The 13,508-nt window shown below is 41.7% G+C and overlaps 1 protein-coding gene across 1 annotated transcript in view; it reads left to right on the plus strand.

The window, feature by feature from the left end:
• Positions 1 to 442: 442 nt before the first annotated feature.
• The window catches only part of CARD8 (caspase recruitment domain family member 8), a 32,019-nt gene continuing 18,953 nt past the window's right edge, over positions 443 to 13,508 (plus strand). Inside the window, 2 exon segments of the mRNA XM_038528395.1 lie at positions 443 to 464; positions 8,232 to 8,335. The gene's annotated coding sequence lies outside the window, so the exon portion shown is untranslated.

Below are 13,508 nucleotides of genomic sequence, written 5' to 3' on the forward strand. Positions count from 1 at the left end.
TGGCCCTTGAGAAAATATGATGAAAATCTAAACACAGTTTACAATAAAATGCATTCTACTTAAAATAACTTGTATATCAGCTTGCAGTTTTCATCTGCAAGCAAAGCATGGTGATAATCAGCATATTATTATTACCGCATAAAGAAATCGAAGCTAAAGCTGCTGAGAGCAAAGTAAGATGGGTGTTAAGGCACCTGGCTGGCTTAGTTGGTAGAGCCCTTGACTCTTGATCTCATGGTTGTTAGTTCCAGTTCCCCACTGGGAACAGAGATTCCTTAAATGTAATTTTCAACACGGGGGAGGGGGGGCAAGATGGCGGAGGAGTAGGGTCCCCAAGTCACCTGTCCCCACCAACTTACCTAGATAACTTTCAAATCATCCCGAGCCCCTATGAATTCGACCTGAGATTTAAAAGAGAGAACAACTGGAACGCTACAGAGAGAAGAGTTTGTGCTTCTAACAAGGTAGGAAGATGGAAAAAAACAAAATAAAAAAGAATCCAGTGGGTGAGGGGCCCCCGCGAGGAGCCGTGCTACGGTGGGGGCGGGCAGCGAGAGCCTCCAGGACAGGAAAGCACAGTCCTGGAGAAGCAGGAACTTTAAAAATCCGCACCGGATTCTTCCCGGAAGGAAAGGGACTTAGCGGGGAACTCGGGCAGAACCGCAGGAGGGGCAGTGGAGCCTCCAGGTAGCCGGGGTCACTAACAGAGGAAGTGAGCCCGGGGGAGAGCGCACCCGCACCACTGGCCCAGCTCGGAAAAGGGCTGGAGCCATGCCCGGCGGGGCCTCGGGAGAAGCTCAGGCGGTGGCTCCGGGGGAGGGGGCTGCGCCCTGCTGCTTTTGGGAGCTGCGCCCCGGGAGCACAATTCTAGCAGCACAGGCCCTGGATCCCAGGGCGCAGGGGGACACAGCCCAGGATCCTGCGTTCCCTCGGGACAGGCAGAGGTGGGGAGGACACAGGACCGTGAGGACTCTCCTGCCGCCCAGTGCCCCTAAGCTATGCAGATCAGCGCCCCCCACCCCCGGGAGCATCCAGAGCAGTGCAGACTGGGAGACTGCGTTAGTTACTGCGGGAACTGACTCCAGAGCTGGAGAGCTGACCGCGGCCAGTGTTCTTGTCCCTCCTGGTGTCACCCTGTGCCTGGGATGGAGTGGGTCTGCCAGGGAACAGGGGCCTCACAGGATAAACAGCTCCTACTGAGCCATGCACCTGGCAGGGGGCAGGGCAGCGCCCCCAGGTGCACACACGTGAGAATCAGCACAGCAGACCCTCCCCCAGAAGATCAGCTGGAAGGACAGGGGAAGAGCAAGTTCTTGACCGAGCAGCGCTGGAAAGCTCCAGGGGAAGTCCAGGGATTTACAGTATATAGAACCAGAGGATACCCCTCCTTGTTTTTTGTTTTGTTTTGTTTTGTTTTGTTTTTTCTTTTTTTTTCCTTCTTTTTTTCCAGTACAACTCATTTTTAGCCATTCTGCACTGAGCAAAATGACTAGAAAGAACTCACCACAAAAGAGAGAATCAGAAACAGTACTCTCCGCCGCAGAGAGTACAGAATTTGGATTACAATTCAATGTCAGAAAACCAATTCAGAAGCACAATTATAAAGATACTGGTGGCTCTGGAAAAAAGCATAAAGGATTCAAGAGACTTCATGACTGCAGAATTTAGATCTAATCAGGCTGAAATTTAAAATCAATTTTATTTAATGCAATCCAAACTGGAGGTCCTAACGACAAGGATTAATGAGGTAGAAGAAAGAGTCAGTGACATGGAGGACAAGTTGATGGCAAGGAAAGAAGCTGAGGAAAAAGGAGAAAAACAATTAAAAGACCATGAGGAAAGGTTAAGGGAAATAAATGACAGCCTCAGAAGGAAAAATCTACACTTAATTGGGGTTCCAGAGGGCGCCAAAAGGGACAGAGGACCAGAAAGCATATTTGAACAAATCATAGCTGAGAACGTCCCTAACTTGGGGAGGGGAACAGGCATTAAGATCCAGAGATAGGGAGATCCCCCCCTAAAATCAATAAAAATTGTTCAACACCTCGATATTTAATAGTGAAACTTGCAAATTCCAAAGATAAAGAGGAAATCCGTAAAGCAGCAAGAGACAAGAGATCCCTGACTTACATGGGGAGAAATATTAGATTAACAGCAGACCTCTCCACAGAGACCTGGCAGGCCAGAAAGTGCTGGCAGGATATATTCAGGGTCCTAAATGAGAAGATCATGCAGCCAAGAATACTCTATCCAGCAAGGCTCTCATTCAAAATAGAAGGAGAGATAAAGAGCGTCCAAGATAGGCAGAAACTGAAAGAATATGTGACCACCAAACCAGCTCTGCAAGAAATATTAAGGGGGATTCTGTAAAAGAAAGAGGAAGCCCAAAGAAATAAGTCAAAAAAACAAGGGACTGAATGGATATTATGAAGACACTAAATTCATATATTTCAATAGTTAACTCTGAACGTGAATGGGTTTAATGATCCCATCAAAAGACGCAGGGTTTCAGACTGGATAAAAAAGCAAGACCCATCTATTTACTGTCTACAGGAGACTCATTTTATTTTTTTTATTTATTTTTATTTTTTTTATTTTTTTTATTTTTTTATTTTTTTTATTTTTTAAATTTTTATTTATTTATGATAGTCACAGAGAGAGAGAGAGAGAGAGAGAGAGAGGCAGAGGGAGAAGCAGGCTCCATGCACCGGGAGCCCGACGTGGGATTCGATCCCGGGTCTCCAGGATCGCGCCCTGGGCCAAAGGCAGGCGCCAAACCGCTGCGCCACCCAGGGATCCCGGAGACTCATTTTAGACAGAAGGACACCTACAGCCTGAAAATGAAAGGTTGGAGAACCATTTACTATTCAAATGGTCCTTAAAAGAAAGCAGGGGTAGCAATCCTCATATCAGATAACTTAAAGTTTATCCCAAAGATTGTAGTAAGAGATGAAGAGGGACACTATATCATACTTAAAGGATCTATCCAACAAGAGGACCTAACAATCATGAATATTTATGCCCCTAATGTTGGAGCTGCCAAGTATATCAATCAAGTAATAACCAAAGTAAAGACATACTTAGATAATAATACACTTATACTGGGAATCTTCAACATGGCACTTTCTGCAAATGACAGATCTTCTAAGCACAACATCTCCAAAGAAACAAGAGCTTTAAATGATTCACTGGACCTGATGGATTTCACATGTATTACAGAACTTTACATCCAAACGCAAATGAATACACATTCTTCTCAAGTGCACATGGAACTTTCTGCAGAATCGACCACATACTGGGTCACAAATCAGGCCTTTTAAAGAATTTTTTTAATTTTTATTTTTTTCACAAATCAGGTCTTAACCGATAGCAAAAGACTGGGATTGTCCCCTGCGTATTTTCAGCCCATAATGCTTTGAAACTTGAACTCAATCACAAGAAGAAATTTGGAAGAAATTCAAACATGTGGAGGTTAAAGACCATCTTGCTAAAAGATGAAAGGGTCAACCAGGAAATTAGAGAAGAATTAAGAAGATTCATAGAAACTAACGAGAATGAAGATACAACCGTTCCAAATCTTTGGGATACAGCAAAAGCAGTCCCGAGAGGGAAATACATCGCAATACAAGCATCCCTCAAAAAACTGGGAAAAACTCAAATACACAAGCTAACCTTGCACCTAAAGGAACTGGAGAAGGAACAGCAAATAAAAACTGCACCCAGCAGAAGAAGAGAGTTAGTAAAGATTCAAGCAGAACTCAATGAAATAAAGACCAGAAGAACTGTAGAACAGATCAACAAAGCCAGGGGTTGGTACTTTGAAAGAATTAATAAGACAGATAAACCATTAGCCAGCCTTATTAAAAACAAAAGAGAAAAGAAGCTAATTAATAAAATCACTAATGAAAAAGGAGAGATCACAACCAATACCCAAGGAAATACAAACGATTTTAAAAACATATTATGAGCAGCTATACACCAATAAATTAGGCAATCTAGAAGAAATGGAAGCATTTCTGGAAAACCACAAACTACCAAAACTGGAACAGGAAGAAAAAGAAAACCTGAACAGGCCAATAACCAGGGAGGAAATTGAAGTAGTCATCAAAAACCTCCCAAGACACAAAAGTCCAGGGCCAGATGGCTTCCCAGGGGAATTCTATCAAACGCTTAAAGAAGAAACAATACCTATTCCACTAAAGCTGTTCCGAAAGATAGAAAGGGATGGAATACTTCCAACCTCATTCTATGAGGCCAGCATCGCCTTAATTCCAAAACCAAACAAAGACCCCACCAAAAAGGAGAATTATAGACCAATATCCCTGATGAACACAGATTCAAAAATTCTAAACAAGATACTAGCCAATAGGATCCAACAGTACATTAAGAAGATTATTCACCATGACCAAGTGGGATTTATCCCTGGAATGCAAGGCTGGTTCAACACTCATAAAGCAATCAACGTGATAGATCATATCAACCAGAGAAAAAATAAAAACGATATGATCCTCTCAATAGATGCAGAGAAAGCATTTGACAAAATACAGCATCCATTCCTGATCAAAACTCTTCAGAATGTAGGGATAGAGGGAACATTCCTCAGCATCTTAAAAGCCATCTACGAAAAGCCCACAGCAAATATCATCCTCACTGGGGAAACACTGAGACCCTTTCCCCTAAGATCAGGAACACGACAGGGATGTCCACTCTCACCACTGCTATTCAACATGTACTAGAAGTCCTAGGCTCAGCAATCAGGAAACAAGAAGAAAAGGCATTGAAGTTGGCAAAGAATAAGTCAAACTCTTCCTCTTTGCAGATGACATGATAGTGTACATAGAAAACCCAAAAGACTCCACCCCAAGATTGCTAGAACTCATACAGCAATTCGGCAGTGTGGCAGGATACAAAATCAATGCACAGAAACCAGTGGCATTTCTCTACACTAACAATGAGACTGAAGAAAGAGAAATTAAGGAGTCAATCCTATGTATAGTTGCAACCAAAAGCATAAGATACCTAGGAATATACCTAACCAAAGAGGTAAAGGATCTATACCCTAAAAACTACAGAACATTTCTGAAAGAAATGGAGGAAGACACAAAGAAATGGAAAGATATTCCATGCTCTTGGACTGGAAGAATTAAAATTGTGAAAATGTTAATGATACCCAGGGCAATTTACACATTTAATTAAATCCTTATCAAAATACCATGGACTTTCTTCAGAAAGTCGAAACAAATCATCTTAAGATTTGTGTGGAATCAGAAAAGACCCCGAATAGCCAGGGGGAATATTGAAAAAGAAAACCAGAAAAAAAAAAAAAAAAAAAAAAAGAAAAAGAAAACCAGAACCAGGGGCATCACAATGCCAGATTTCAGGTTGTACTACAAAGCTGTGATCATCAAGACAGTGTGTTACTGGCACAAAAACAAAACATAGATCAATAGAACAGAATAGAGAAACCAGAAATGGGCCCTCAACTCTATGGTCAACTAATATTTGACAAAGCAGGAAAGACTATCCACTGGAAAAAGGACAGTCTCTTCAATAAATGGTGCTGGGAAAATTGGACAGCCATGTGCAGAAGAATAAAACTAGACCATTCTCTTACACCATACACAAAGATAAATTCAAAATGGATGAAAGATCTAAATGTAAGACCAGAATCCATCAGATCCTAGAGGAGAACACAGGCAATACCCTTTTTTAACTTGGCCATAGCAACTTCTTGCAAGATACATCTATGAAGGCAAGGGAAACAAAAGCAAAAATGAACTATTGGGACTTCATCAAGAGAACAATCTTCTGCACAGCAAAAAAGTCAACAAAACTAAAAGACAACCTACAGAATGGGAGAAGATATTTGCAAATGACAAATCAGATAAAGTGCTAGTATCCAAGATCTATAAAGAACTTAGGAAATTCAACAGCAAAGAAACAAACAATCCAATCATGAAATGGGCAAAAGACATGAACAGAAATTTCACAGAGGAAGACATAGACACGGCCAACAAGCACATGAGAAAATGCTCCACATCACTGGCCATCAGGGAAATACAAATCTAAACCACGGTGAGATACCACCTCACACCAGTGAGAATGGTGGAATTTCCAAGACAGGAAACAACAAACATTGGAGAGGATGTGGAGAAAGGGGAGCCCTCTTTCAGTATTGGTGGGAATGTGAACTGGAGCAGCCACTCTGGCAAACTGTGGAGGTTCCTCAAAGAGTTAAAAATAGATCTGCCTTACAACCCAGCAATTGCACTACTGGGGATTTACCACAAAGATGCAGATGCAGAGAAACACCGGAACACCTGCACCCCAATGTTTATAACAGCAATGTCCACAATAGCCAAACTGTGGAAGGAGCCTTGGTGTCCATCGACAGATGAATGGATAAAGAAGATGTGGTCTATGTATACAATGGAGTATTACTCAGCCATTAGAAATGACGAATACCCACCATTTGCTTCAATGTGGATGGAACTGGAGGGTATTATGCTGAGTGAAATAAGTCAATCGGAGAAGGATAAACATTATATGGTCTCATTCATTTGGGGAATATAAAAAATAGTGAAAGGGACTGAAGGGGAAAGGAGAGAAAATGAGTGGGAAATATCAGGGAGGGAGACAGAACATGAGAGACTCCTAACTCTGGGAGATGAACAAGGGGTAGTGGGAGGGGTGGTGGAAGGGAGATTGGGGTGACTGGGTGATGGGCACTGAGGGGGACACTTGATGGGATGAGCACTGGGTGTTATGCTATATGTTGGCAAATTGAAAGCCAATAAAAAATATATGAAAGAAGAAGAAAGAAAGAAAGAAAGAAAGAAAGAAAGAAAGAAAGAAAGAAAGAAAGAAAGAAGCCAGCAAGCCAGGCATTAATTAGGACAATGACATCCAGATCCTGGCTAATGCTGAAATTTGGATTGCTTTTATTGCTATTTTACATATAAGAAAACTGAGGTTGTTTGACAAAGTTAGTCAAGCTATGATATCAAAATATTAAATATATTTTAATTTAAAAAAGATTTTTAGGGATCCCTGGGTGGCGCAGCAGTTTGGCGCCTGCCTTTGGCCCAGGGCGCGATCCTGGAAACCCGGGATCGAATCCCACATCGGGCTCCCGGTGCATGGAGCCTGCTTCTCCCTCTGCCTGTGTCTCTGCCTCTCTCTCTCTCTCTGTGACTATCATGAATAAATAAATAAAATCTTAAAAAAAAATAAATAAAAAGATTTTTAAAAATTTATTTGACAAAGAGAGAGAGAGAACAATCAGGGGACGCTGCAGAGGGAGAGGGAGAAGCAGACTCCAGATGAGAAGGGAGACAGATGCCAGTTCTCCATCGCAGGAGCATTAGATTATAAATAACAGGAGATGGGCTTTTTGTAAAGAGGAAGTCCCTACTCCTCATCTGACCCAACCTCAGCCTTTTCCGATGAGCCACCCAGGGATCCCCTGAATAAATTTTTTTTTTAATTTTTTATTTATTTATGATAGGCACACAGTGAGAGAGAGAGAGGCAGAGACACAGGCAGAGGGAGAAGCAGGCTCCATGCACCAGGAGTCCGACGTGGGACTCGATCCCAGGTCTCCAGGATCGCGCCCTGGGCCAAAGGCAGGCGCCAAACCGCTGCGCCACCCAGGGATCCCTTTTTTTTTTTTTTAAAAAAGGTAGTTTCATTGCATTCCACCAGGACCTTGACCTGAGGGCCTCTGGCAGAATGTGTTTGCCCAAACATGTCTGGCTAATAAATTCCCTCCTAACAGATTGGATTGATAAATATCTAAGTTGACCTTCTCAGAATAAACTCAGGTTGCTGGAGGAAACACAGGCCCTCCCTAGCAAAGGGGGTGCTAACTCTCTCTCACACTGTTCCTTCTCCTAGTAGATGTGGGGCTTCCCTCTCATTTCCCAGGTTAGTGGCTATAATTGGAACCAGCTGTCTCTGCTTAGTCTCTCTGAGGATGGGGACTTACGGAATATTCCCAAGCAGCTGTCAAAACTCCCTTTGTTTTGGACAGATTCCCTGTCTTCCCTGGCCTGCCTGACACGGACTGCCTAATTACACTTTGGTGGAAAAACAAATGAACACAAATGTGCATCTGCTCATCTGTTGGAGGTGACAGGCTTTAGGACCCAGAATGTTGTTTTTCTGCCTCTGGGCAGCACCCTGCCTCTTCTGCTTCCCCACCTCCTCTTCCTGTTTCTGTACAACCTTAGGTGTGGCCTGTGGACACTGCTCACTGCAGATTTCCCCACCATTTCTCCCAGTGGTACAAATGGACAGTGGGAAACAAATTGATTGACTTCTAAAGGGAATCCAGGTAGAGTATAATTTACTATTTAAGCTAATTTCAGCTTTTGGTTTAATTAAAATAAGAAGGTCTTTATCTTTTTTTAAAGAATTTACTTATCTATTCATGAGAGAGAAAAAGAGAGAGAGGCAGAGGCAGAGGCAGACTCCCCTCTGAGCAGGGAGCCTGAAGCGGGACTCGATCCCAGGACCCTGGGATCTGCTCCCGGAATCATGACCTGAGTGGAAAGCAGATACTCAACCAGTGAGCCACCCAGGTGCCCCTAAACATGTCTTTTTTTAAAAAAATTTTTTATTATTATTTTTTAAACATGTCTTAAACATGTCTTAAAGTCATCAACATTAGATGTGAAACTTGTGTTCTACCAAGATTTACTGAGGGTCCAATAGCTCATGATCCCTGTGGCAGTTGGTCAGCAAGCAGATAACTTACAGTGATGGTGAATTATCTGTCTCAAAGTTTTCATGGGTAATTGCCAAAACAGCTTTCAACGTCTTTGGTGACCTGAAACTTGGAAGTTTTGCTCAGATGATAAATTGGGATTGAATTCATTGGAAGGTCTAGGTTTTCTCCAAACAGGATAAAGTACTAGACCATTGATTACCAGATGTAGGCTTGTGATTTTGACTTCTTACTGCAAAAACAACCAAAACAACAACAACAACAAAAACCCCAAATATTTGAATCTGCTTGTAAACATACCTTGTGCTTAAGGGACTCATAAATTTGCCCTCTAAACAGTTTTGGTGTAACAGTTCATATTTAGTTGCTACTTAGTTTCCACTAAGAGTTAAAATTCTACTAAGTGTAATGAAGACTTTCAGAAAGAAGGGAAAGAACTCTGCATGTAGAAAAGTAGGAGATACATAAGCAAGATGTAAGTAATGGGAAAATATTTTTGTTAAAGGCAAAAGAAGGTGATTTTGTCCTAAATAAGACAGATTGTTTGAAAAGAAATGACTTAGACCAAACCTGAATGTGAAGGAAAGTTGTGGAAGGTTTATGAAGGGAAATCTTAGGGAAAACATTTGATATGTGGTCAGGATGGACTAAGATTAAAATGAATGGATTCTAAAGGTACATCGGTAGAAGATTGAAATTATGCTTTCTCTCTGTTCAAAAGACAAAGTTTTCTTAAATCGTTGGTCTCGTCTTTATAAAATGTAAAAAAAAAAAAAGTTGTTTTTTCTTTATCTATCCAGGAAAACCAGTTTCTATATTTTGTCATTTCAGGTCATTGATTACTTAGTTAAAGCTTCTCAGTATTAAAAGAGCTAAGTTTTGCTAACAATTGTCTGACCCTACATATTTGCCTTCGGAATCTTAAGGTCATTTTGGTCAAATAAATAATTAAGTTTTGGCTTTTTATAATGACCTATAATCCTACTTAGGCCCGTGCTTTATAACTTTCTGAGGTTTTTGATGTAAGATTTTTAATATTTATTCATGAGACACACAAAGAGAGGCAGAGACATAGACGGAGGGATAAGCAGGCACCCCGCAGGGAGCCCGATGTCATAGTTGGTTCTCAACCACTGATCCCCCAGGTGCCCCATCTGAAGCTTTAAACAAACTTCTCCAAGATTTAAATGATAAACAAAGCAGTTTTGACCAATTAGGCTTGTTTATTTGGTTATGTTAAGGTACTTGGGAAGCACCAAAAACAAATAATGATAAGCCCTAGGTTATATTGTCTGGGTAAATGTAATAACTATTGTTGAGGACAGCCTGGCTGGCTCAGCAGTTTAGCACCGCCTTCAGCCCAAGGTCTGATCCTGGAGTCCCGGGATCGAGACCCGGGTCGGGCTCCCTTCATAGAGCCTGCTTCTCCCTCTGCCTGTGTCTCTGCCTCTCTCTCTCTCTCTCTCTCTCATGAGTAACAAAAAAAAAAAACACAAAAAAACTATTTTTGAGATGATATGCAATTCCTAAAGTTTTAATTTGTTTTGGTAATAAGGTCATCACTTAATATTCTAATAATTAAAATGTTACATGTCTCAAAAAAACTAAATTTCCTTGCCAGCTATATTGTCACTTCCCATCAGCTCTTTAGCTGTGCCCATTTTTAAATCTTTTCATCATTCATAGTTTTCCTTATTCTCTTATAAAATGAGTTTCGTCTTTAAGAAGATTCATAAAAAGGACTTTTAGGACAAATACAGATGTTTGATATCTTTAATTTTAAACTAAAATGGGTGAGAATTTCCAAAACCAACTAAACGCTGCATTTAAACTGAACAAGAATTAGTAACATGGGACCAAATGAACAAAGAAAATGATTACAGTTTTGGAACTCTTGTTTAAAACATTGCCGATCCTCTGATGTTTGGTCTTTCAGATCAAAAAAACCTTTCTCTGAAGAAACTATGACTTTTACAGAAATGTAATAGTGTAACATTTGTAAACCAACGGAAGCATTTAACTTTTCTCTCTAGCTGAACCCTCTGAAATTCAAAAGGTCTCAGTAAGTATTCTTTCTTCCATGGCATTATAGTCATTTGCATGATTTGAATAAGAATCTATTCTCCTTCTAACAGGACACCATTGGAAACATTGGTTATTTTACCAAGGCTTTGACTAGAATGCCATATTTGAGAGAGACTTGAATAGACTCAGATCTGACCAAATAGCTTTAAGGACCTGAGGTGACTTTATGAAACGTGGAGCCCTAAAGCACCTTGAAACTGTTGGCCTGATACCTCGCGTATAAAGCTCCCAGCAGGGACGCCTGGGTGGCTCAGCAGTTGAGTGTCTGCCATCTGCTCAGGGCGTGATCCTGGGGTGTGGGGATTGAGTCTCACTCTGGGCTCCCTGCATGGAGCCTGCTTCTCTCTCTGCCTGTGTCTCTGCCTCTCTCTGTGTGTTTCTCATGAATAAATAAATAAAATCTTGTAAAAAAAAATGGAGTTCCCAGCAGCCTCCACCATGTGAGTAAAGAATGTCACTTCCTGGCAGGTGCAGGAAACTCAGGATACTTTGGGACCTGGTGAAGAGGAACCTACCCACATCTACAGGTATTGCAGGCATGTCTGATGGCAAGGACTTGGCTTGGCTTCCGGCCGTGAGTGGCTACTACAAGTTCCACCTAGAGATTCCTTATAAAAACTTTCAGCAAAGCAGATTTTAAACGAGCTACATGGCCAGTTGCTGTTCTTGCTGAGCTCATGTAAATAATTGAAGCAAGTAGGTTAAAATTGGACTCGCTTTGCAAACAAATCAGTCTCAAGTTGGCTATCTCTAAAAAGTTGGGTTATTATAGGAGAAATTATGTTTCAGTAACCCACCTTTGTGGATATTAAATCTTAGTTCAGATTGTCTTTAAAAGTGGTTTGCCTAAGCTAGACAACTTGAGGTAAACTTCAGAGTAATTGACACAATAGCTTTGGCTGCCTCTTTGGTGGGACTCTGGGTTACCCTAAGACTACAACACAAAATAAGCAAAACAGTATGTTTACTCAGAGCAGGACTCTAAATGATACTTCCCAGGCACTAGCTGTACTTAACCAAAAATTAAGGGAAGGCACAGAGGGACTTTCTGAAACCACCTTTGATTAGCCACTTTTGATTATCTACAATTGCTACCTCCTCATTTAGGATTCAAGGAGTTTCCTCACGTGTGTTATTTTAACATTGCAGATAACTCTCACAAAGTGTCCCAATTGATAGTCTTGAACAATTAAATAAGATCAAGATAGCCACTGATCTATTTAATGGTGTTGGTAATTGAGGATCTTATCTAAGAGATGTGATCACAATCTGGAGCTTGACATTCATTTTATGCTTGTTCTTTTTCATGTACTGATGCAAGTATCATCTGCTGCCCATCATGACCTCCTGCTCCCCCCCACCCCAGAGCCATACCTCACACCCCCTCTCCCCCGGCCTGGATAGATTCTAACTACCATACAGCATGCTACCTCATTTCAATGGGCAGCAGCCAGAGCGGTCCTGTCTCATACCCTAATGGCAGTTAGGATTACTAAACCAGGGGGAGGAATGAGTCAGGAAAGGGTTAAGTACAGGCAGGGAGAGATAGGGGGCCTCTGACTAGGCTCTGAAACTATTCCTGGCAGGCAGAAGCTCTAAGCCAGAGTGAACAGTAGATATGGGAATGGAGCAGACCACCTGACCCCGGAAGGTTAGGGAGTAGGTTTCTTTGGCGGTTACATTATAATCATAAATGGCAGTTACATTGTAAATGACCACACCTCAAGAAGGAAGTCTCTATGAGCTTTATCAGTAGCCCTTGCTCAATCCAAGAGGGCACAAGAATCTCAAGGCCAGGAGCTTCCTGTCAAGTTCTCAATAAAAGACTGACCCTAAAAATCCTCAGTGGCAAGCCATTTGGGACCACTCTCACTCTAGAGAGCATTTTCTTTCTTTTCTGCTTTCACTTTCACTTAATAAACGTCCACTTTACTTCACCCTTTTGTGTCCACAAGATTCATTCTTGGGCTCCCTGAGATAAACCTCTGCAATTCTGCAATTTTTATATTGTAATGAAGCACGCCATTATAAGATGATGAACTTAATCAATACGTGTTGTGTATGTTCCGACATGCTCCCCGGGCCTGCCGCTCCCCATCTCTCTCCCTCTGCTCAGGCCTCCCTAGTCCTTGAGACACAGCAATGTTGAAATTGGGCTAATTAATACCCCAAGAATGGCCTCTCAGTATTCAAGCAAAAGGAAGAGTCAAATGTCTTATCAGTTTCAATGGAAGGCTACAAGTGATGATGCTTAATGGGGAAGGCAAGTTGAAAACTGACATGGGCCAAAAACCAAACTTCTTGTGCAAGTTAGCCAAGTTATGAATGCAATGGAAAGTTCTTGAGGGAAAGGAAAAGTGCTACTCCAATGAACACACAGATGACAAGAAAGCAAAGCAAACTTATTGCTGATGTGGAGAAAATTTAATGGTCTGGAAGGAGGAGCAAACCAGCCACAACATTCCCTGGAGCCAAAGCCTCACCCAGAGCAAGGTCCTGATTCTCCTTATTCTCTGAAGGCAGAGAGAGGTGTGGACGCTACAGAGGACACATTCGAACCTCACAGAGGTTGGTTTGTGAGGTTTAAGGCACAAAGCCATCTCCATACCTTATAAACTGCAAGGCGGTGTGGGCTAAGTGAAACTGTTCTTCTTTCTCATTTGGTATGTTTTCTTCTCCAGTAGTTTGTCCCACT

The sequence above is a fragment of the Canis lupus genome, chromosome 1, assembly GCF_011100685.1.
Source record: "Canis lupus familiaris isolate Mischka breed German Shepherd chromosome 1, alternate assembly UU_Cfam_GSD_1.0, whole genome shotgun sequence".
NCBI classification, from domain to species: domain Eukaryota; kingdom Metazoa; phylum Chordata; class Mammalia; order Carnivora; family Canidae; genus Canis; species Canis lupus.